Below are 19,660 nucleotides of genomic sequence, written 5' to 3'. Positions count from 1 at the left end.
AGATACCAAGTCCTGTGCTCTCGCTGTGGCAGTCAGCAATTTTACCAGTGTTTGTGAAAGTCAAAATCTTCCAGTGCCAAAATAAAGCACAGAATTTAAATTATTACACGATGAGGATGGGATTCGAACCCATGCATGCAGAGCATAATGGATTAGCAGTCCATCGCCTTAACCACTCGGCCACCTCATCCTGTTATTTTTTTTATTGGCAAATGCTCTTAAAATACGTGTTGTTTGCTGTATGTAACCCTCCAGATGGAAATCAATGAAAGTTGAGAAGAGCAATGCAGGGGCATGTGTCGATCCATCGAGACATTTAAAGAAATGTTTTGTCATGGGCCGAAGTGGTCTCAGTGTTGATTAAGTGTGTTGAGGTGTCGGGTTCAAATCCACCATTGAGGGTGCCCTTGGTGAAGCTATTCTTCAATACCTGAATCTTATTAGTCGCTCGAGGCTTGAGCAGGGATTCTATTTTCATGTGGGGCCATGTAAGAGAGGAAATAACAAATGTTTTGTGAAGAGGTTGGTGTTATAATCCACACATTGCAGTTCATCGCCTTCACACTCAGATACCAAAGTCCTGTGCTCTCGCGGTGCAGTCAGCAATTTTACCAGTGTTGTGAAAGTCAAAATCTTCCAGTGCCAAAATAAAGCACAGAATTTTAATTGTTACACGATGAGGATGGGATTCGAACCATGCATGCAGAGCATAATGGGATTAGCAGTCCATCGCCTTAAACACTATCGGCCACCTCACCCTGATTTTTTTGAATTGGCAAATGATCTTAAAAATCTGTTGTTGCTGTATGTAAACCCCAGATTGAAATCAATGAAAGTGAGGTAGAGCAATGGCAGGGCCATGTGTCGATCACATCGAGACTTGGTTGTTGTTATAATTACACACATGCAGTTCATCGCCTTCACCACTCGATACCAAGTCCTGTGCTCTCGCTGTTGCAGTCAGCAATTTTACCAGTGTTTGTGAAGTCAAAATCTTCAAGTGCCAAAATAAAGCACAGAATTTAAATTATTACCCCGATGAGGATGGGATTTCGAACCACATGCATGCAGAGCATAATGGATTAGCAGTCCATCGCCTTAACCACTCGGCCACCTCATCCTGTTATTTTTGAAGTGGCAAATGATCTTAAAAACTGTTGTTGCTGTATGTAAACCCCCAGATTGAAATCAATGAAAGTGAGGTAGAGCAATGGGGTCAGGGCCCATGTTGTCCGATCCCATCCGAGGACATTTAACAAATTTTTTTCAGGCCGAGTGGTCTCAAGTGCTTGATAAGTGTGTTTGAGGTGTTGGTTCAAATCCCCCCATTGAGGTTGCCGTGGTTGAAGCTATTTCTTCAATACCTGGAATCTTATTAGTCCGCTAGAGGCTTGAGCAGAGGATTCCTATTTTCATTTGGGGCCATGTAAGAGAGGAATAACAAATGTTTTTGTGAAGGTTGGTGTTATAATCCACACATCAGTTCATCGCCTTTCACCACCAATACCAAGTTCCTGTGCTCATCTCCGTGGCAGTCAGCAATTTTACGTCAGTGTTTGGAAGTCAAATCTACTCAGTGCCAGAAAAAAGCACGAATTTTAAGTGTTACAACGTGAATGGAATTCGACCCATGCATGCATAGATAATGGATTAGCAGTCCATCGCCTTAACCACTCGGCCACCTCACCCTATTTTTTTGAATTGGCAAATGATCTTAAAAATCTGTTGTTGCTGTATGTAAACCCCAGATTGAAATCAATGAAAGTGAGGTAGAGCAATGGCAGGGCCATGTGTCGATCCCATCGAGACATTTAACAAATGTTTTGTCAGGCCGAGTGGTCTCAAGTGCTTGATTAAGTGTGTTGAGGTGTCGGTTCAAATCCCACCATTGAGGTTGCCCTTGGTGAAGCTATTCTTCAATACCTGAATCTTATTAGTCGCTCGAGGCTTGAGCAGGGATTCTATTTTCATGTGGGGCCATGTAAGAGAGGAAATAACAAATGTTTTGTGAAGAGGTTGGTGTTATAATCCACACATGCAGTTCATCGCCTTCACCACTCAGATACCAAGTCCTGTGCTCTCGCTGTGGCAGTCAGCAATTTTACCAGTGTTTGTGAAAGTCAAAATCTTCCAGTGCCAAAATAAAGCACAGAATTTTAATTGTTACACGATGAGGATGGGATTCGAACCCATGCATGCAGAGCATAATGGATTAGCAGTCCATCGCCTTAACCACTCGGCCACCTCACCCTGATTTTTTTTATTGGCAAATGATCTTAAAAATCTGTTGTTGCTGTATGTAAACCCCAGATTGAAATCAATGAAAGTGAGGTAGAGCAATGGCAGGGCCATGTGTCGATCACATCGAGACTTGGTTGTTGTTATAATCCACACATGCAGTTCATCGCCTTCACCACTCAGATACCAAGTCCTGTGCTCTCGCTGTGGCAGTCAGCAATTTTACCAGTGTTTGTGAAAGTCAAAATCTTCCAGTGCCAAAATAAAGCACAGAATTTAAATTATTACACGATGAGGATGGGATTCGAACCCATGCATGCAGAGCATAATGGATTAGCAGTCCATCGCCTTAACCACTCGGCCACCTCATCCTGTTATTTTTGAAGTGGCAAATGATCTTAAAAAACTGTTGTTGCTGTATGTAAACCCCAGATTGAAATCAATGAAAGTGAGGTAGAGCAATGGCAGGGCCATGTGTCGATCCCATCGAGACATTTAACAAATGTTTTGTCAGGCCGAGTGGTCTCAAGTGCTTGATTAAGTGTGTTGAGGTGTCGGTTCAAATCCCACCATTGAGGTTGCCCTTGGTGAAGCTATTCTTCAATACCTGAATCTTATTAGTCGCTCGAGGCTTGAGCAGGGATTCTATTTTCATGTGGGGCCATGTAAGAGAGGAAATAACAAATGTTTTGTGAAGAGGTTGGTGTTATAATCCACACATGCAGTTCATCGCCTTCACCACTCAGATACCAAGTCCTGTGCTCTCGCTGTGGCAGTCAGCAATTTTACCAGTGTTTGTGAAAGTCAAAATCTTCCAGTGCCAAAATAAAGCACAGAATTTAAATTGTTACACGATGAGGATGGGATTCGAACCCATGCATGCAGAGCATAATGGATTAGCAGTCCATCGCCTTAACCACTCGGCCACCTCATCCTGTTTTTTTTGAATTGGCAAATGATCTTAAAAAACTGTTGTTGCTGTATGTAAACCCCAGATTGAAATCAATGAAAGTGAGGTAGAGCAATGGCAGGGCCATGTGTCGATCCCATCGAGACATTTAACAAATGTTTTGTCAGGCCGAGTGGTCTCAAGTGCTTGATTAAGTGTGTTGAGGTGTCGGTTCAAATCCCACCATTGAGGTTGCCCTTGGTGAAGCTATTCTTCAATACCTGAATCTTATTAGTCGCTCGAGGCTTGAGCAGGGATTCTATTTCATGTGGGGCCATGTAAGAGAGGAAATAACAAATGTTTTGTGAAGAGGTTGGTGTTATAATCCACACATGCAGTTCATCGCCTTCACCACTCAGATACCAAGTCCTGTGCTCTCGCTGTGGCAGTCAGCAATTTTACCAGTGTTTGTGAAAGTCAAAATCTTCCAGTGCCAAAATAAAGCACAGAATTTAAATTGTTACACGATGAGGATGGGATTCGAACCCATGCATGCAGAGCATAATGGATTAGCAGTCCATCGCCTTAACCACTCGGCCACCTCATCCTGTTTTTTTTGAATTGGCAAATGATCTTAAAAAACTGTTGTTGCTGTATGTAAACCCCAGATTGAAATCAATGAAAGTGAGGTAGAGCAATGGCAGGGCCATGTGTCGATCCCATCGAGACATTTAACAAATGTTTTGTCAGGCCGAGTGGTCTCAAGTGCTTGATTAAGTGTGTTGAGGTGTCGGTTCAAATCCCACCATTGAGGTTGCCCTTGGTGAAGCTATTCTTCAATACCTGAATCTTATTAGTCGCTCGAGGCTTGAGCAGGGATTCTATTTTCATGTGGGGCCATGTAAGAGAGGAAATAACAAATGTTTTGTGAAGAGGTTGGTGTTATAATCCACACATGCAGTTCATCGCCTTCACCACTCAGATACCAAGTCCTGTGCTCTCGCTGTGGCAGTCAGCAATTTTACCAGTGTTTGTGAAAGTCAAAATCTTCCAGTGCCAAAATAAAGCACAGAATTTAATTGTTACACGATGAGGATGGGATTCGAACCCATGCATGCAGAGCATAATGGATTAGCAGTCCATCGCCTTAACCACTCGGCCACCTCATCCTGTTTTTTTTGAAGTGGCAAATGATCTTAAAAAACTGTTGTTGCTGTATGTAAACCCCAGATTGAAATCAATGAAAGTGAGGTAGAGCAATGGCAGGGCCATGTGTCGATCCCATCGAGACATTTAACAAATGTTTTGTCAGGCCGAGTGGTCTCAAGTGCTTGATTAAGTGTGTTGAGGTGTCGGTTCAAATCCCACCATTGAGGTTGCCCTTGGTGAAGCTATTCTTCAATACCTGAATCTTATTAGTCGCTCGAGGCTTGAGCAGGGATTCTATTTTCATGTGGGGCCATGTAAGAGAGGAAATAACAAATGTTTTGTGAAGAGGTTGGTGTTATAATCCACACATGCAGTTCATCGCCTTCACCACTCAGATACCAAGTCCTGTGCTCTCGCTGTGGCAGTCAGCAATTTTACCAGTGTTTGTGAAAGTCAAAATCTCCAGTGCCAAAATAAAGCACAGAATTTAATTGTTACACGATGAGGATGGGATTCGAACCCATGCATGCAGAGCATAATGGATTAGCAGTCCATCGCCTTAACCACTCGGCCACCTCATCCTGTTTTTTTTGAAGTGGCAAATGATCTTAAAAAACTGTTGTTGCTGTATGTAAACCCCAGATTGAAATCAATGAAAGTGAGGTAGAGCAATGGCAGGGCCATGTGTCGATCCCATCGAGACATTTAACAAATGTTTTGTCAGGCCGAGTGGTCTCAAGTGCTTGATTAAGTGTGTTGAGGTGTCGGTTCAAATCCCACCATTGAGGTTGCCCTTGGTGAAGCTATTCTTCAATACCTGAATCTTATTAGTCGCTCGAGGCTTGAGCAGGGATTCTATTTTCATGTGGGGCCATGTAAGAGAGGAAATAACAAATGTTTTGTGAAGAGGTTGGTGTTATAATCCACACATGCAGTTCATCGCCTTCACCACTCAGATACCAAGTCCTGTGCTCTCGCTGTGGCAGTCAGCAATTTTACCAGTGTTTGTGAAAGTCAAAATCTTCCAGTGCCAAAATAAATCACAGAATTTTAATTGTTACACGATGAGGATGGGATTCGAACCCATGCATGCAGAGCACAATGGATTAGCAGACCATCACCTTAACCACTCGGCCACCTCATCCTGCTTTTCAAATTGGCAAATGATCTTAAAAAACTGTTGTTGCTGTATGTAAACCCCAGATTGAAATCAATGAAAGTGAGGTAGAGCAATGGCAGGGCCATGTGTCGATCCCATCGAGACATTTAACAAATGTTTTGTCAGGCCGAGTGGTCTCAAGTGCTTGATTAAGTGTGTTGAGGTGTCGGTTCAAATCCCACCATTGAGGTTGCCCTTGGTGAAGCTATTCTTCAATACCTGAATCTTATTAGTCGCTCGAGGCTTGAGCAGGGATTCTATTTTCATGTGGGGCCATGTAAGAGAGGAAATAACAAATGTTTTGTGAAGAGGTTGGTGTTATAATCCACACATGCAGTTCATCGCCTTCACCACTCAGATACCAAGTCCTGTGCTCTCGCTGTGGCAGTCAGCAATTTTACCAGTGTTTGTGAAAGTCAAAATCTTCCAGTGCCAAAATAAAGCACAGAATTTTAATTGTTACACGATGAGGATGGGATTCGAACCCATGCATGCAGAGCATAATGGATTAGCAGTCCATCGCCTTAAACACTCGGCCACCTCATCCTTTTTTTTGAATTGGCAAATGATCTTAAAAAACTGTTGTTGCTGTATGTAAACCCCAGATTGAAATCAATGAAAGTGAGGTAGAGCAATGGCAGGGCCATGTGTCGATCCCATCGAGACATTTAACAAATGTTTTGTCAGGCCGAGTGGTCTCAAGTGCTTGATTAAGTGTGTTGAGGTGTCGGTTCAAATCCCACCATTGAGGTTGCCCTTGGTGAAGCTATTCTTCAATACCTGAATCTTATTAGTCGCTCGAGGCTTGAGCAGGGATTCTATTTTCATGTGGGGCCATGTAAGAGAGGAAATAACAAATGTTTTGTGAAGAGGTTGGTGTTATAATCCACACATGCAGTTCATCGCCTTCACCACTCAGATACCAAGTCCTGTGCTCTCGCTGTGGCAGTCAGCAATTTTACCAGTGTTTGTGAAAGTCAAAATCTTCCAGTGCCAAAATAAATCACAGAATTTTAATTGTTACACGATGATGATGGGCTTTGAAACCATGCATGCAGAGCATAATGGTTTAGCAGTCCATCGCCTTCAGCACTCGGCCACCTCACCCTGTTTTTTTGAATTGGCAAATGATCTTAAAAAACTGTTGTTGCTGTATGTAAACCCCAGATTGAAATCAATGAAAGTGAGGTAGAGCAATGGCAGGGCCATGTGTCGATCCCATCGAGACATTTAACAAATGTTTTGTCAGGCCGAGTGGTCTCAAGTGCTTGATTAAGTGTGTTGAGGTGTCGGTTCAAATCCCACCATTGAGGTTGCCCTTGGTGAAGCTATTCTTCAATACCTGAATCTTATTAGTCGCTCGAGGCTTGAGCAGGGATTCTATTTTCATGTGGGGCCATGTAAGAGAGGAAATAACAAATGTTTTGTGAAGAGGTTGGTGTTATAATCCACACATGCAGTTCATCGCCTTCACCACTCAGATACCAAGTCCTGTGCTCTCGCTGTGGCAGTCAGCAATTTTACCAGTGTTTGTGAAAGTCAAAATCTACCAGTGCCAAAATAAAGCACAGAATTTAAATTGTTACACGATGAGGATGGGATTCGAACCCATGCATGCAGAGCATAATGGATTAGCAGTCCATCGCCTTAACCACTCGGCCACCTCATCCTGTTATTTTTGAAGTGGCAAATGATCTTAAAAAACTGTTGTTGCTGTATGTAAACCCCAGATTGAAATCAATGAAAGTGAGGTAGAGCAATGGCAGGGCCATGTGTCGATCCCATCGAGACATTTAACAAATGTTTTGTCAGGCCGAGTGGTCTCAAGTGCTTGATTAAGTGTGTTGAGGTGTCGGTTCAAATCCCACCATTGAGGTTGCCCTTGGTGAAGCTATTCTTCAATACCTGAATCTTATTAGTCGCTCGAGGCTTGAGCAGGGATTCTATTTTCATGTGGGGCCATGTAAGAGAGGAAATAACAAATGTTTTGTGAAGAGGTTGGTGTTATAATCCACACATGCAGTTCATCGCCTTCACCACTCAGATACCAAGTCCTGTGCTCTCGCTGTGGCAGTCAGCAATTTTACCAGTGTTTGTGAAAGTCAAAATCTTCCAGTGCCAAAATAAAGCACAGAATTTAAATTGTTACACGATGAGGATGGGATTCGAACCCATGCATGCAGAGCATAATGGATTAGCAGTCCATCGCCTTAACCACTCGGCCACCTCCCTGATTTTTTTGAAGTGGCAAATGATCTTAAAAATCTGTTGTTGCTGTATGTAAACCCCAGATTGAAATCAATGAAAGTGAGGTAGAGCAATGGCAGGGCCATGTGTCGATCACATCGAGACTTGGTTGTTGTTATAATCCACACATGCAGTTCATCGCCTTCACCACTCAGATACCAAGTCCTGTGCTCTCGCTGTGGCAGTCAGCAATTTTACCAGTGTTTGTGAAAGTCAAAATCTTCCAGTGCCAAAATAAAGCACAGAATTTAAATTATTACACGATGAGGATGGGATTCGAACCCATGCATGCAGAGCATAATGGATTAGCAGTCCATCGCCTTAACCACTCGGCCACCTCATTCTGTTATTTTGAAGTGGCAAATGATCTTAAAAAACTGTTGTTGCTGTATGTAAACCCCAGATTGAAATCAATGAAAGTGAGGTAGAGCAATGGCAGGGCCATGTGTCGATCCCATCGAGACATTTAACAAATGTTTTGTCAGGCCGAGTGGTCTCAAGTGCTTGATTAAGTGTGTTGAGGTGTCGGTTCAAATCCCACCATTGAGGTTGCCCTTGGTGAAGCTATTCTTCAATACCTGAATCTTATTAGTCGCTCGAGGCTTGAGCAGGGATTCTATTTTCATGTGGGGCCATGTAAGAGAGGAAATAACAAATGTTTTGTGAAGAGGTTGGTGTTATAATCCACACATGCAGTTCATCGCCTTCACCACTCAGATACCAAGTCCTGTGCTCTCGCTGTGGCAGTCAGCAATTTTACCAGTGTTTGTGAAAGTCAAAATCTACCAGTGCCAAAATAAAGCACAGAATTTAAATTGTTACACGATGAGGATGGGATTCGAACCCATGCATGCAGAGCATAATGGATTAGCAGTCCATCGCCTTAACCACTCGGCCACCTCATCCTGTTTTTTTTGAAGTGGCAAATGATCTTAAAAATCTGTTGTTGCTGTATGTAAACCCCAGATTGAAATCAATGAAAGTGAGGTAGAGCAATGGCAGGGCCATGTGTCGATCCCATCGAGACATTTAACAAATGTTTTGTCAGGCCGAGTGGTCTCAAGTGCTTGATTAAGTGTGTTGAGGTGTCGGTTCAAATCCCACCATTGAGGTTGCCCTTGGTGAAGCTATTCTTCAATACCTGAATCTTATTAGTCGCTCGAGGCTTGAGCAGGGATTCTATTTTCATGTGGGGCCATGTAAGAGAGGAAATAACAAATGTTTTGTGAAGAGGTTGGTGTTATAATCCACACATGCAGTTCATCGCCTTCACCACTCAGATACCAAGTCCTGTGCTCTCGCTGTGGCAGTCAGCAATTTTACCAGTGTTTGTGAAAGTCAAAATCTTCCAGTGCCAAAATAAAGCACAGAATTTAATTGTTACACGATGAGGATGGGATTCGAACCCATGCATGCAGAGCACAATGGATTAGCAGTCCATCGCCTTAACCACTCGGCCACCTCATCCTGTTTTTTGAAGTGGCAAATGATCTTAAAAAACTGTTGTTGCTGTATGTAAACCCCAGATTGAAATCAATGAAAGTGAGGTAGAGCAATGGCAGGGCCATGTGTCGATCACATCGAGACTTGGTTGTGTTATAATCCACACATGCAGTTCATCGCCTTCACCACTCAGATACCAAGTCCTGTGCTCTCGCTGTGGCAGTCAGCAATTTTACCAGTGTTTGTGAAAGTCAAAATCTTCCAGTGCCAAAATAAAGCACAGAATTTAAATTATTACACGATGAGGATGGGATTCGAACCCATGCATGCAGAGCATAATGGATTAGCAGTCCATCGCCTTAACCACTCGGCCACCTCATCCTGTTATTTTTGAAGTGGCAAATGATCTTAAAAAACTGTTGTTGCTGTATGTAAACCCCAGATTGAAATCAATGAAAGTGAGGTAGAGCAATGGCAGGGCCATGTGTCGATCCCATCGAGACATTTAACAAATGTTTTGTCAGGCCGAGTGGTCTCAAGTGCTTGATTAAGTGTGTTGAGGTGTCGGTTCAAATCCCACCATTGAGGTTGCCCTTGGTGAAGCTATTCTTCAATACCTGAATCTTATTAGTCGCTCGAGGCTTGAGCAGGGATTCTATTTTCATGTGGGGCCATGTAAGAGAGGAAATAACAAATGTTTTGTGAAGAGGTTGGTGTTATAATCCACACATGCAGTTCATCGCCTTCACCACTCAGATACCAAGTCCTGTGCTCTCGCTGTGGCAGTCAGCAATTTTACCAGTGTTTGTGAAAGTCAAAATCTTCCAGTGCCAAAATAAAGCACAGAATTTTAATTGTTACACGATGAGGATGGGATTCGAACCCATGCATGCAGAGCATAATGGATTAGCAGTCCATCGCCTTAACCACTCGGCCACCTCATCCTGATTTTTTTGAAGTGGCAAATGATCTTAAAAAACTGTTGTTGCTGTATGTAAACCCCAGATTGAAATCAATGAAAGTGAGGTAGAGCAATGGCAGGGCCATGTGTCGATCCCATCGAGACATTTAACAAATGTTTTGTCAGGCCGAGTGGTCTCAAGTGCTTGATTAAGTGTGTTGAGGTGTCGGTTCAAATCCCACCATTGAGGTTGCCCTTGGTGAAGCTATTCTTCAATACCTGAATCTTATTAGTCGCTCGAGGCTTGAGCAGGGATTCTATTTTCATGTGGGGCCATGTAAGAGAGGAAATAACAAATGTTTTGTGAAGAGGTTGGTGTTATAATCCACACATGCAGTTCATCGCCTTCACCACTCAGATACCAAGTCCTGTGCTCTCGCTGTGGCAGTCAGCAATTTTACCAGTGTTTGTGAAAGTCAAAATCTACCAGTGCCAAAATAAAGCACAGAATTTAAATTGTTACACGATGAGGATGGGATTCGAACCCATGCATGCAGAGCATAATGGATTAGCAGTCCATCGCCTTAACCACTCGGCCACCTCATCCTGTTTTTTTTGAAGTGGCAAATGATCTTAAAAATCTGTTGTTGCTGTATGTAAACCCCAGATTGAAATCAATGAAAGTGAGGTAGAGCAATGGCAGGGCCATGTGTCGATCCCATCGAGACATTTAACAAATGTTTTGTCAGGCCGAGTGGTCTCAAGTGCTTGATTAAGTGTGTTGAGGTGTCGGTTCAAATCCCACCATTGAGGTTGCCCTTGGTGAAGCTATTCTTCAATACCTGAATCTTATTAGTCGCTCGAGGCTTGAGCAGGGATTCTATTTTCATGTGGGGCCATGTAAGAGAGGAAATAACAAATGTTTTGTGAAGAGGTTGGTGTTATAATCCACACATGCAGTTCATCGCCTTCACCACTCAGATACCAAGTCCTGTGCTCTCGCTGTGGCAGTCAGCAATTTTACCAGTGTTTGTGAAAGTCAAAATCTTCCAGTGCCAAAATAAAGCACAGAATTTAAATTGTTACACGATGAGGATGGGATTCGAACCCATGCATGCAGAGCATAATGGATTAGCAGTCCATCGCCTTAACCACTCGGCCACCTCATCCTGTTATTTTTGAAGTGGCAAATGATCTTAAAAAACTGTTGTTGCTGTATGTAAACCCCAGATTGAAATCAATGAAAGTGAGGTGGTAGAGCAATGGCAGGGCCATGTGTCGATCACATCGAGACTTGGTTGTTGTTATAATCCACACATGCAGTTCATCGCCTTCACCACTCAGATACCAAGTCCTGTGCTCTCGCTGTGGCAGTCAGCAATTTTACCAGTGTTTGTGAAAGTCAAAATCTTCCAGTGCCAAAATAAAGCACAGAATTTAAATTATTACACGATGAGGATGGGATTCGAACCCATGCATGCAGAGCATAATGGATTAGCAGTCCATCGCCTTAACCACTCGGCCACCTCATCCTTTTTTTGAAGTGGCAAATGATCTTAAAAAACTGTTGTTGCTGTATGTAAACCCCAGATTGAAATCAATGAAAGTGAGGTAGAGCAATGGCAGGGCCATGTGTCGATCCCATCGAGACATTTAACAAATGTTTTGTCAGGCCGAGTGGTCTCAAGTGCTTGATTAAGTGTGTTGAGGTGTCGGTTCAAATCCCACCATTGAGGTTGCCCTTGGTGAAGCTATTCTTCAATACCTGAATCTTATTAGTCGCTCGAGGCTTGAGCAGGGATTCTATTTTCATGTGGGGCCATGTAAGAGAGGAAATAACAAATGTTTTGTGAAGAGGTTGGTGTTATAATCCACACATGCAGTTCATCGCCTTCACCACTCAGATACCAAGTCCTGTGCTCTCGCTGTGGCAGTCAGCAATTTTACCAGTGTTTGTGAAAGTCAAAATCTACCAGTGCCAAAATAAAGCACAGAATTTAAATTGTTACACGATGAGGATGGGATTCGAACCCATGCATGCAGAGCATAATGGATTAGCAGTCCATCGCCTTAACCACTCGGCCACCTCATCCTGTTTTTTTTGAATTGGCAAATGATCTTAAAAAACTGTTGTTGCTGTATGTAAACCCCAGATTGAAATCAATGAAAGTGAGGTAGAGCAATGGCAGGGCCATGTGTCGATCCCATCGAGACATTTAACAAATGTTTTGTCAGGCCGAGTGGTCTCAAGTGCTTGATTAAGTGTGTTGAGGTGTCGGTTCAAATCCCACCATTGAGGTTGCCCTTGGTGAAGCTATTCTTCAATACCTGAATCTTATTAGTCGCTCGAGGCTTGAGCAGGGATTCTATTTTCATGTGGGGCCATGTAAGAGAGGAAATAACAAATGTTTTGTGAAGAGGTTGGTGTTATAATCCACACATGCAGTTCATCGCCTTCACCACTCAGATACCAAGTCCTGTGCTCTCGCTGTGGCAGTCAGCAATTTTACCAGTGTTTGTGAAAGTCAAAATCTTCCAGTGCCAAAATAAATCACAGAATTTCAATTGTTACACGATGAGGATGGGATTCGAACCCATGCATGCAGAGCATAATGGATTAGCAGTCCATCGCCTTAACCACTCGGCCACCTCACCCTGATTTTTTTGAATTGGCAAATGATCTTAAAAAACTGTTGTTGCTGTATGTAAACCCCAGATTGAAATCAATGAAAGTGAGGTAGAGCAATGGCAGGGCCATGTGTCGATCCCATCGAGACATTTAACAAATGTTTTGTCAGGCCGAGTGGTCTCAAGTGCTTGATTAAGTGTGTTGAGGTGTCGGTTCAAATCCCACCATTGAGGTTGCCCTTGGTGAAGCTATTCTTCAATACCTGAATCTTATTAGTCGCTCGAGGCTTGAGCAGGGATTCTATTTCATGTGGGGCCATGTAAGAGAGGAAATAACAAATGTTTTGTGAAGAGGTTGGTGTTATAATCCACACATGCAGTTCATCGCCTTCACCACTCAGATACCAAGTCCTGTGCTCTCGCTGTGGCAGTCAGCAATTTTACCAGTGTTTGTGAAAGTCAAAATCTTCCAGTGCCAAAATAAATCACAGAATTTTAATTGTTACACGATGAGGATGGGATTCGAACCCATGCATGCAGAGCATAATGGATTAGCAGTCCATCGCCTTAACCACTCGGCCACCTCATCCTGTTTTTTTGAAGTGGCAAATGATCTTAAAAAACTGTTGTTGCTGTATGTAAACCCCAGATTGAAATCAATGAAAGTGAGGTAGAGCAATGGCAGGGCCATGTGTCGATCCCATCGAGACATTTAACAAATGTTTTGTCAGGCCGAGTGGTCTCAAGTGCTTGATTAAGTGTGTTGAGGTGTCGGTTCAAATCCCACCATTGAGGTTGCCCTTGGTGAAGCTATTCTTCAATACCTGAATCTTATTAGTCGCTCGAGGCTTGAGCAGGGATTCTATTTTCATGTGGGGCCATGTAAGAGAGGAAATAACAAATGTTTTGTGAAGAGGTTGGTGTTATAATCCACACATGCAGTTCATCGCCTTCACCACTCAGATACCAAGTCCTGTGCTCTCGCTGTGGCAGTCAGCAATTTTACCAGTGTTTGTGAAAGTCAAAATTCCAGTGCCAAAATAAAGCACAGAATTTTAATTGTTACACGATGAGGATGGGATTCGAACCCATGCATGCAGAGCATAATGGATTAGCAGTCCATCGCCTTAACCACTCGGCCACCTCACCCTGTTTTTTTTGAAGTGGCAAATGATCTTAAAAAACTGTTGTTGCTGTATGTAAACCCCAGATTGAAATCAATGAAAGTGAGGTAGAGCAATGGCAGGGCCATGTGTCGATCCCATCGAGACATTTAACAAATGTTTTGTCAGGCCGAGTGGTCTCAAGTGCTTGATTAAGTGTGTTGAGGTGTCGGTTCAAATCCCACCATTGAGGTTGCCCTTGGTGAAGCTATTCTTCAATACCTGAATCTTATTAGTCGCTCGAGGCTTGAGCAGGGATTCTATTTTCATGTGGGGCCATGTAAGAGAGGAAATAACAAATGTTTTGTGAAGAGGTTGGTGTTATAATCCACACATGCAGTTCATCGCCTTCACCACTCAGATACCAAGTCCTGTGCTCTCGCTGTGGCAGTCAGCAATTTTACCAGTGTTGTGAAAGTCAAAATCTTCCAGTGCCAAAATAAAGCACAGAATTTAATTGTTACACGATGAGGATGGGATTCGAACCCATGCATGCAGAGCATAATGGATTAGCAGTCCATCGCCTTAACCACTCGGCCACCTCACCTGTTTTTTTTGAATTGGCAAATGATCTTAAAAAACTGTTGTTGCTGTATGTAAACCCCAGATTGAAATCAATGAAAGTGAGGTAGAGCAATGGCAGGGCCATGTGTCGATCCCATCGAGACATTTAACAAATGTTTTGTCAGGCCGAGTGGTCTCAAGTGCTTGATTAAGTGTGTTGAGGTGTCGGTTCAAATCCCACCATTGAGGTTGCCCTTGGTGAAGCTATTCTTCAATACCTGAATCTTATTAGTCGCTCGAGGCTTGAGCAGGGATTCTATTTTCATGTGGGGCCATGTAAGAGAGGAAATAACAAATGTTTTGTGAAGAGGTTGGTGTTATAATCCACACATGCAGTTCATCGCCTTCACCACTCAGATACCAAGTCCTGTGCTCTCGCTGTGGCAGTCAGCAATTTTACCAGTGTTTGTGAAAGTCAAAATCTTCCAGTGCCAAAATAAAGCACAGAATTTAAATTGTTACACGATGAGGATGGGATTCGAACCCATGCATGCAGAGCATAATGGATTAGCAGTCCATCGCCTTAACCACTCGGCCACCTCATCCTGTTTTTTTGAAGTGGCAAATGATCTTAAAAAACTGTTGTTGCTGTATGTAAACCCCAGATTGAAATCAATGAAAGTGAGGTAGAGCAATGGCAGGGCCATGTGTCGATCCCATCGAGACATTTAACAAATGTTTTGTCAGGCCGAGTGGTCTCAAGTGCTTGATTAAGTGTGTTGAGGTGTCGGTTCAAATCCCACCATTGAGGTTGCCCTTGGTGAAGCTATTCTTCAATACCTGAATCTTATTAGTCGCTCGAGGCTTGAGCAGGGATTCTATTTTCATGTGGGGCCATGTAAGAGAGGAAATAACAAATGTTTTGTGAAGAGGTTGGTGTTATAATCCACACATGCAGTTCATCGCCTTCACCACTCAGATACCAAGTCCTGTGCTCTCGCTGTGGCAGTCAGCAATTTTACCAGTGTTTGTGAAAGTCAAAATCTTCCAGTGCCAAAATAAAGCACAGAATTTAATTGTTACACGATGAGGATGGGATTCGAACCCATGCATGCAGAGCATAATGGATTAGCAGTCCATCGCCTTAACCACTCGGCCACCTCATCCTGTTTTTTTGAAGTGGCAAATGATCTTAAAAATCTGTTGTTGCTGTATGTAAACCCCAGATTGAAATCAATGAAAGTGAGGTAGAGCAATGGCAGGGCCATGTGTCGATCCCATCGAGACATTTAACAAATGTTTTGTCAGGCCGAGTGGTCTCAAGTGCTTGATTAAGTGTGTTGAGGTGTCGGTTCAAATCCCACCATTGAGGTTGCCCTTGGTGAAGCTATTCTTCAATACCTGAATCTTATTAGTCGCTCGAGGCTTGAGCAGGGATTCTATTTTCATGTGGGGCCATGTAAGAGAGGAAATAACAAATGTTTTGTGAAGAGGTTGGTGTTATAATCCACACATGCAGTTCATCGCCTTCACCACTCAGATACCAAGTCCTGTGCTCTCGCTGTGGCAGTCAGCAATTTTACCAGTGTTTGTGAAAGTCAAAATCTTCCAGTGCCAAAATAAAGCACAGAATTTTAATTGTTACACGATGAGGATGGGATTCGAACCCATGCATGCAGAGCATAATGGATTAGCAGTCCATCGCCTTAACCACTCGGCCACCTCAACCTGATTTTTCTGAAGTGGCAAATGATCTTAAAAATCTGTTGTTGCTGTATGTAAACCCCAGATTGAAATCAATGAAAGTGAGGTAGAGCAATGGCAGGGCCATGTGTCGATCCCATCGAGACATTTAACAAATGTTTTGTCAGGCCGAGTGGTCTCAAGTGCTTGATTAAGTGTGTTGAGGTGTCGGTTCAAATCCCACCATTGAGGTTGCCCTTGGTGAAGCTATTCTTCAATACCTGAATCTTATTAGTCGCTCGAGGCTTGAGCAGGGATTCTATTTTCATGTGGGGCCATGTAAGAGAGGAAATAACAAATGTTTTGTGAAGAGGTTGGTGTTATAATCCACACATGCAGTTCATCGCCTTCACCACTCAGATACCAAGTCCTGTGCTCTCGCTGTGGCAGTCAGCAATTTTACCAGTGTTTGTGAAAGTCAAAATCTTCCAGTGCCAAAATAAAGCACAGAATTTAAATTGTTACACGATGAGGATGGGATTCGAACCCATGCATGCAGAGCATAATGGATTAGCAGTCCATCGCCTTAACCACTCGGCCACCTCATCCTGTTATTTTTGAAGTGGCAAATGATCTTAAAAACTGTTGTTGCTGTATGTAAACCCCAGATTGAAATCAATGAAAGTGAGGTAGAGCAATGGCAGGGCCATGTGTCGATCCCATCGAGACATTTAACAAATGTTTGTCAGGCCGAGTGGTCTCAAGTGCTTGATTAAGTGTGTTGAGGTGTCGGTTCAAATCCCACCATTGAGGTTGCCCTTGGTGAAGCTATTCTTCAATACCTGAATCTTATTAGTCGCTCGAGGCTTGAGCAGGGATTCTATTTTCATGTGGGGCCATGTAAGAGAGGAAATAACAAATGTTTTGTGAAGAGGTTGGTGTTATAATCCACACATGCAGTTCATCGCCTTCACCACTCAGATACCAAGTCCTGTGCTCTCGCTGTGGCAGTCAGCAATTTTACCAGTGTTTGTGAAAGTCAAAATCTTCCAGTGCCAAAATAAAGCACAGAATTTAATTGTTACACGATGAGGATGGGATTCGAACCCATGCATGCAGAGCATAATGGATTAGCAGTCCATCGCCTTAACCACTCGGCCACCTCATCCTGTTATTTTTGAAGTGGCAAATGATCTTAAAAAACTGTTGTTGCTGTATGTAAACCCCAGATTGAAATCAATGAAAGTGAGGTAGAGCAATGGCAGGGCCATGTGTCGATCCCATCGAGACATTTAACAAATGTTTTGTCAGGCCGAGTGGTCTCAAGTGCTTGATTAAGTGTGTTGAGGTGTCGGTTCAAATCCCACCATTGAGGTTGCCCTTGGTGAAGCTATTCTTCAATACCTGAATCTTATTAGTCGCTCGAGGCTTGAGCAGGGATTCTATTTTCATGTGGGGCCATGTAAGAGAGGAAATAACAAATGTTTTGTGAAGAGGTTGGTGTTATAATCCACACATGCAGTTCATCGCCTTCACCACTCAGATACCAAGTCCTGTGCTCTCGCTGTGGCAGTCAGCAATTTTACCAGTGTTTGTGAAAGTCAAAATCTTCCAGTGCCAAAATAAAGCACAGAATTTTAATTGTTACACGATGAGGATGGGATTCGAACCATGCATGCAGAGCATAATGGATTAGCAGTCCATCGCCTTAACCACTCGGCCACCTCACCTGATTTTTTTTGAATTGGCAAATGATCTTAAAAATCTGTTGTTGCTGTATGTAAACCCCAGATTGAAATCAATGAAAGTGAGGGTAGAGCAATGGCAGGGCCATGTGTCGATCCATCGAGACATTTAACAAATGTTTTGTCAGGCCGAGTGGTCTCAAGTGCTTGATTAAGTGTGTTGAGGTGTCGGTTCAAATCCCACCATTGAGGTTGCCCTTGGTGAAGCTATTCTTCAATACCTGAATCTTATTAGTCGCTCGAGGCTTGAGCAGGGATTCTATTTTCATGTGGGGCCATGTAAGAGAGGAAATAACAAATGTTTTGTGAAGAGGTTGGTGTTATAATCCACACATGCAGTTCATCGCCTTCACCACTCAGATACCAAGTCCTGTGCTCTCGCTGTGGCAGTCAGCAATTTTACCAGTGTTTGTGAAAGTCAAAATCTTCCAGTGCCAAAATAAAGCACAGAATTTAAATTATTACACGATGAGGATGGGATTCGAACCCATGCATGCAGAGCATAATGGATTAGCAGTCATCGCCTAACCACTCGGCCACCTCATCCTGTATTTTTGAAGTGGCAAATGATCTTAAAAAATGTTGTTGCTGTATGTAACCCCAGATTGAAATCAATGAAAGTGAGGTAGAGCAATGGCAGGGCCATGTGTCGATCCCATCGAGAATTTTAACAAATGTTTTGTCAGGCCGAGTGGTCTCAAGTGCTTGATTAAGTGTGTTGAGGTGTCGGTTCAAATCCCACCATTGAGGGCCCTTGGTGAAGCTATTCTTCAATACCTGAATCTTATTAGTCGCTCGAGGCTTGAGCAGAGGGATTCTATTTTCATGTGGGCCATGTAAGAGAGGAAATAACAAATGTTTTGTGAAGAGGTTGGTGTGTTATAATCCACACATGCAGTTCATCGCCTTCACCACTCAGATACCAAGTCCTGTGCTCTCGCTGTGGCAGTCAGCAATTTTACCAGTGTTTGTGAAAGTCAAAATCTACCAGTGCCAAAATAAAGCACAGAATTTAAATTGTTACACGATGAGGATGGGATTCGAACCCATGCATGCAGAGCATAATGGATTAGCAGTCCATCGCCTTAACCACTCGGCCACCTCATCCTGTTATTTTGAGTGGCAAATGATCTTAAAAAACTGTTGTTGCTGTATGTAAACCCCAGATTGAAATCAGTGAAAGTGAGGTAGAGCAATGGCAGGGCATGTGTCGATCCCATCGAGACATTTAACAAATGTTTTGTCAGGCCGAGTGTGTCTCAAGTGCTTGATTAAGTGTGTTGAGGTGTCGGTTCAAATCCACCATTGAGGTTGCCCTTGGTGAAGCTATTCTTCAATACCTGAATCTTATTAGTCGCTCGAGGCTTGAGCAGGGATTCTATTTCATGTGGGGCCATGTAAGAGAGGGAAATAACAAATGTTTTGTGAAGAGGTTGGTGTTTAATCCACACATGCAGTTCAATCGCCTTCACCACTCAGATACCAAGTCCTGTGCTCTCGCTGTGGCAGTCAGCAATTTTACCATGTTGTGAAAGTCAAAATCTTCCAGTGCCAAAATAAAGCACAGAATTTAAATTTTACACGATGAGGAGGGATTCGAACCCATGCATGCAGAGCATAATGGATTAGCAGTCCATCGCCTTAACCACTCGGCCACCTCATCCTGTTTTTTGATTGGCAAATGATCTTAAAAAATTGTGTTGCTGTATGTAAACCCCAGATTGAAATCAATGAAAGTGAGGGTAGAGCAATGGCAGGGCCATGTGTCGATCCATCGAGGACATTTAACAAATGTTGTGTCAGGCCGAGTGGTCTCAAGTGCTTGATTAAGTGTGTTGAGGTGTCGGTTTCAAAATCCCACCATTGGGGTTGCCTGGTGAAGCTCTTCTTCAATACCTGAATCTTATTAGT

The 19,660-nt window shown here is 43.1% G+C and overlaps 25 non-coding genes across 25 annotated transcripts; all 25 read right to left on the bottom strand.

Moving 5' to 3' along the window:
- Window positions 1-108: 108 nt before the first annotated feature.
- Window positions 109-190, bottom strand: trnas-gcu (transfer RNA serine (anticodon GCU)). The gene has a single exon. It is a non-coding gene; the product is annotated as a tRNA-Ser (tRNA).
- Window positions 191-2,168: 1,978 nt separating this feature from the next.
- On the bottom strand, window positions 2,169-2,250 carry trnas-gcu (transfer RNA serine (anticodon GCU)). Its single transcript has one exon. It is a non-coding gene; the product is annotated as a tRNA-Ser (tRNA).
- A 277-nt stretch (window positions 2,251-2,527) lies between these two features.
- trnas-gcu (transfer RNA serine (anticodon GCU)) lies at window positions 2,528-2,609 on the bottom strand. The gene has a single exon. It is a non-coding gene; the product is annotated as a tRNA-Ser (tRNA).
- Window positions 2,610-3,090: 481 nt separating this feature from the next.
- On the bottom strand, window positions 3,091-3,172 carry trnas-gcu (transfer RNA serine (anticodon GCU)). Its single transcript has one exon. It is a non-coding gene; the product is annotated as a tRNA-Ser (tRNA).
- A 480-nt stretch (window positions 3,173-3,652) lies between these two features.
- Window positions 3,653-3,734, bottom strand: trnas-gcu (transfer RNA serine (anticodon GCU)). The gene has a single exon. It is a non-coding gene; the product is annotated as a tRNA-Ser (tRNA).
- Window positions 3,735-4,214: 480 nt separating this feature from the next.
- trnas-gcu (transfer RNA serine (anticodon GCU)) lies at window positions 4,215-4,296 on the bottom strand. The gene has a single exon. It is a non-coding gene; the product is annotated as a tRNA-Ser (tRNA).
- A 479-nt stretch (window positions 4,297-4,775) lies between these two features.
- trnas-gcu (transfer RNA serine (anticodon GCU)) lies at window positions 4,776-4,857 on the bottom strand. The gene has a single exon. It is a non-coding gene; the product is annotated as a tRNA-Ser (tRNA).
- A 2,165-nt stretch (window positions 4,858-7,022) lies between these two features.
- Window positions 7,023-7,104, bottom strand: trnas-gcu (transfer RNA serine (anticodon GCU)). The gene has a single exon. It is a non-coding gene; the product is annotated as a tRNA-Ser (tRNA).
- Window positions 7,105-8,505: 1,401 nt separating this feature from the next.
- trnas-gcu (transfer RNA serine (anticodon GCU)) lies at window positions 8,506-8,587 on the bottom strand. The gene has a single exon. It is a non-coding gene; the product is annotated as a tRNA-Ser (tRNA).
- A 480-nt stretch (window positions 8,588-9,067) lies between these two features.
- trnas-gcu (transfer RNA serine (anticodon GCU)) lies at window positions 9,068-9,149 on the bottom strand. Its single transcript has one exon. It is a non-coding gene; the product is annotated as a tRNA-Ser (tRNA).
- Window positions 9,150-9,424: 275 nt separating this feature from the next.
- trnas-gcu (transfer RNA serine (anticodon GCU)) lies at window positions 9,425-9,506 on the bottom strand. The gene has a single exon. It is a non-coding gene; the product is annotated as a tRNA-Ser (tRNA).
- Window positions 9,507-9,987: 481 nt separating this feature from the next.
- On the bottom strand, window positions 9,988-10,069 carry trnas-gcu (transfer RNA serine (anticodon GCU)). Its single transcript has one exon. It is a non-coding gene; the product is annotated as a tRNA-Ser (tRNA).
- A 481-nt stretch (window positions 10,070-10,550) lies between these two features.
- On the bottom strand, window positions 10,551-10,632 carry trnas-gcu (transfer RNA serine (anticodon GCU)). The gene has a single exon. It is a non-coding gene; the product is annotated as a tRNA-Ser (tRNA).
- A 481-nt stretch (window positions 10,633-11,113) lies between these two features.
- trnas-gcu (transfer RNA serine (anticodon GCU)) lies at window positions 11,114-11,195 on the bottom strand. The gene has a single exon. It is a non-coding gene; the product is annotated as a tRNA-Ser (tRNA).
- A 281-nt stretch (window positions 11,196-11,476) lies between these two features.
- Window positions 11,477-11,558, bottom strand: trnas-gcu (transfer RNA serine (anticodon GCU)). Its single transcript has one exon. It is a non-coding gene; the product is annotated as a tRNA-Ser (tRNA).
- Window positions 11,559-12,036: 478 nt separating this feature from the next.
- trnas-gcu (transfer RNA serine (anticodon GCU)) lies at window positions 12,037-12,118 on the bottom strand. The gene has a single exon. It is a non-coding gene; the product is annotated as a tRNA-Ser (tRNA).
- Window positions 12,119-12,599: 481 nt separating this feature from the next.
- On the bottom strand, window positions 12,600-12,681 carry trnas-gcu (transfer RNA serine (anticodon GCU)). The gene has a single exon. It is a non-coding gene; the product is annotated as a tRNA-Ser (tRNA).
- A 480-nt stretch (window positions 12,682-13,161) lies between these two features.
- trnas-gcu (transfer RNA serine (anticodon GCU)) lies at window positions 13,162-13,243 on the bottom strand. The gene has a single exon. It is a non-coding gene; the product is annotated as a tRNA-Ser (tRNA).
- Window positions 13,244-13,721: 478 nt separating this feature from the next.
- On the bottom strand, window positions 13,722-13,803 carry trnas-gcu (transfer RNA serine (anticodon GCU)). Its single transcript has one exon. It is a non-coding gene; the product is annotated as a tRNA-Ser (tRNA).
- Window positions 13,804-14,282: 479 nt separating this feature from the next.
- trnas-gcu (transfer RNA serine (anticodon GCU)) lies at window positions 14,283-14,364 on the bottom strand. Its single transcript has one exon. It is a non-coding gene; the product is annotated as a tRNA-Ser (tRNA).
- A 480-nt stretch (window positions 14,365-14,844) lies between these two features.
- Window positions 14,845-14,926, bottom strand: trnas-gcu (transfer RNA serine (anticodon GCU)). The gene has a single exon. It is a non-coding gene; the product is annotated as a tRNA-Ser (tRNA).
- Window positions 14,927-15,405: 479 nt separating this feature from the next.
- Window positions 15,406-15,487, bottom strand: trnas-gcu (transfer RNA serine (anticodon GCU)). Its single transcript has one exon. It is a non-coding gene; the product is annotated as a tRNA-Ser (tRNA).
- A 1,043-nt stretch (window positions 15,488-16,530) lies between these two features.
- On the bottom strand, window positions 16,531-16,612 carry trnas-gcu (transfer RNA serine (anticodon GCU)). Its single transcript has one exon. It is a non-coding gene; the product is annotated as a tRNA-Ser (tRNA).
- A 478-nt stretch (window positions 16,613-17,090) lies between these two features.
- trnas-gcu (transfer RNA serine (anticodon GCU)) lies at window positions 17,091-17,172 on the bottom strand. The gene has a single exon. It is a non-coding gene; the product is annotated as a tRNA-Ser (tRNA).
- Window positions 17,173-18,774: 1,602 nt separating this feature from the next.
- trnas-gcu (transfer RNA serine (anticodon GCU)) lies at window positions 18,775-18,856 on the bottom strand. The gene has a single exon. It is a non-coding gene; the product is annotated as a tRNA-Ser (tRNA).
- Between the last annotated feature and the right edge of the window lie 804 nt (window positions 18,857-19,660).

Source organism: Oncorhynchus kisutch, unplaced genomic scaffold (genome assembly GCF_002021735.2).
Source record: "Oncorhynchus kisutch isolate 150728-3 unplaced genomic scaffold, Okis_V2 scaffold1119, whole genome shotgun sequence".
Taxonomy (NCBI): Eukaryota; Metazoa; Chordata; class Actinopteri; order Salmoniformes; family Salmonidae; genus Oncorhynchus; species Oncorhynchus kisutch.
The sequence above is the reverse complement of the archived record's forward strand: the minus strand, read 5'-3'. Positions and strand labels throughout refer to the sequence as shown.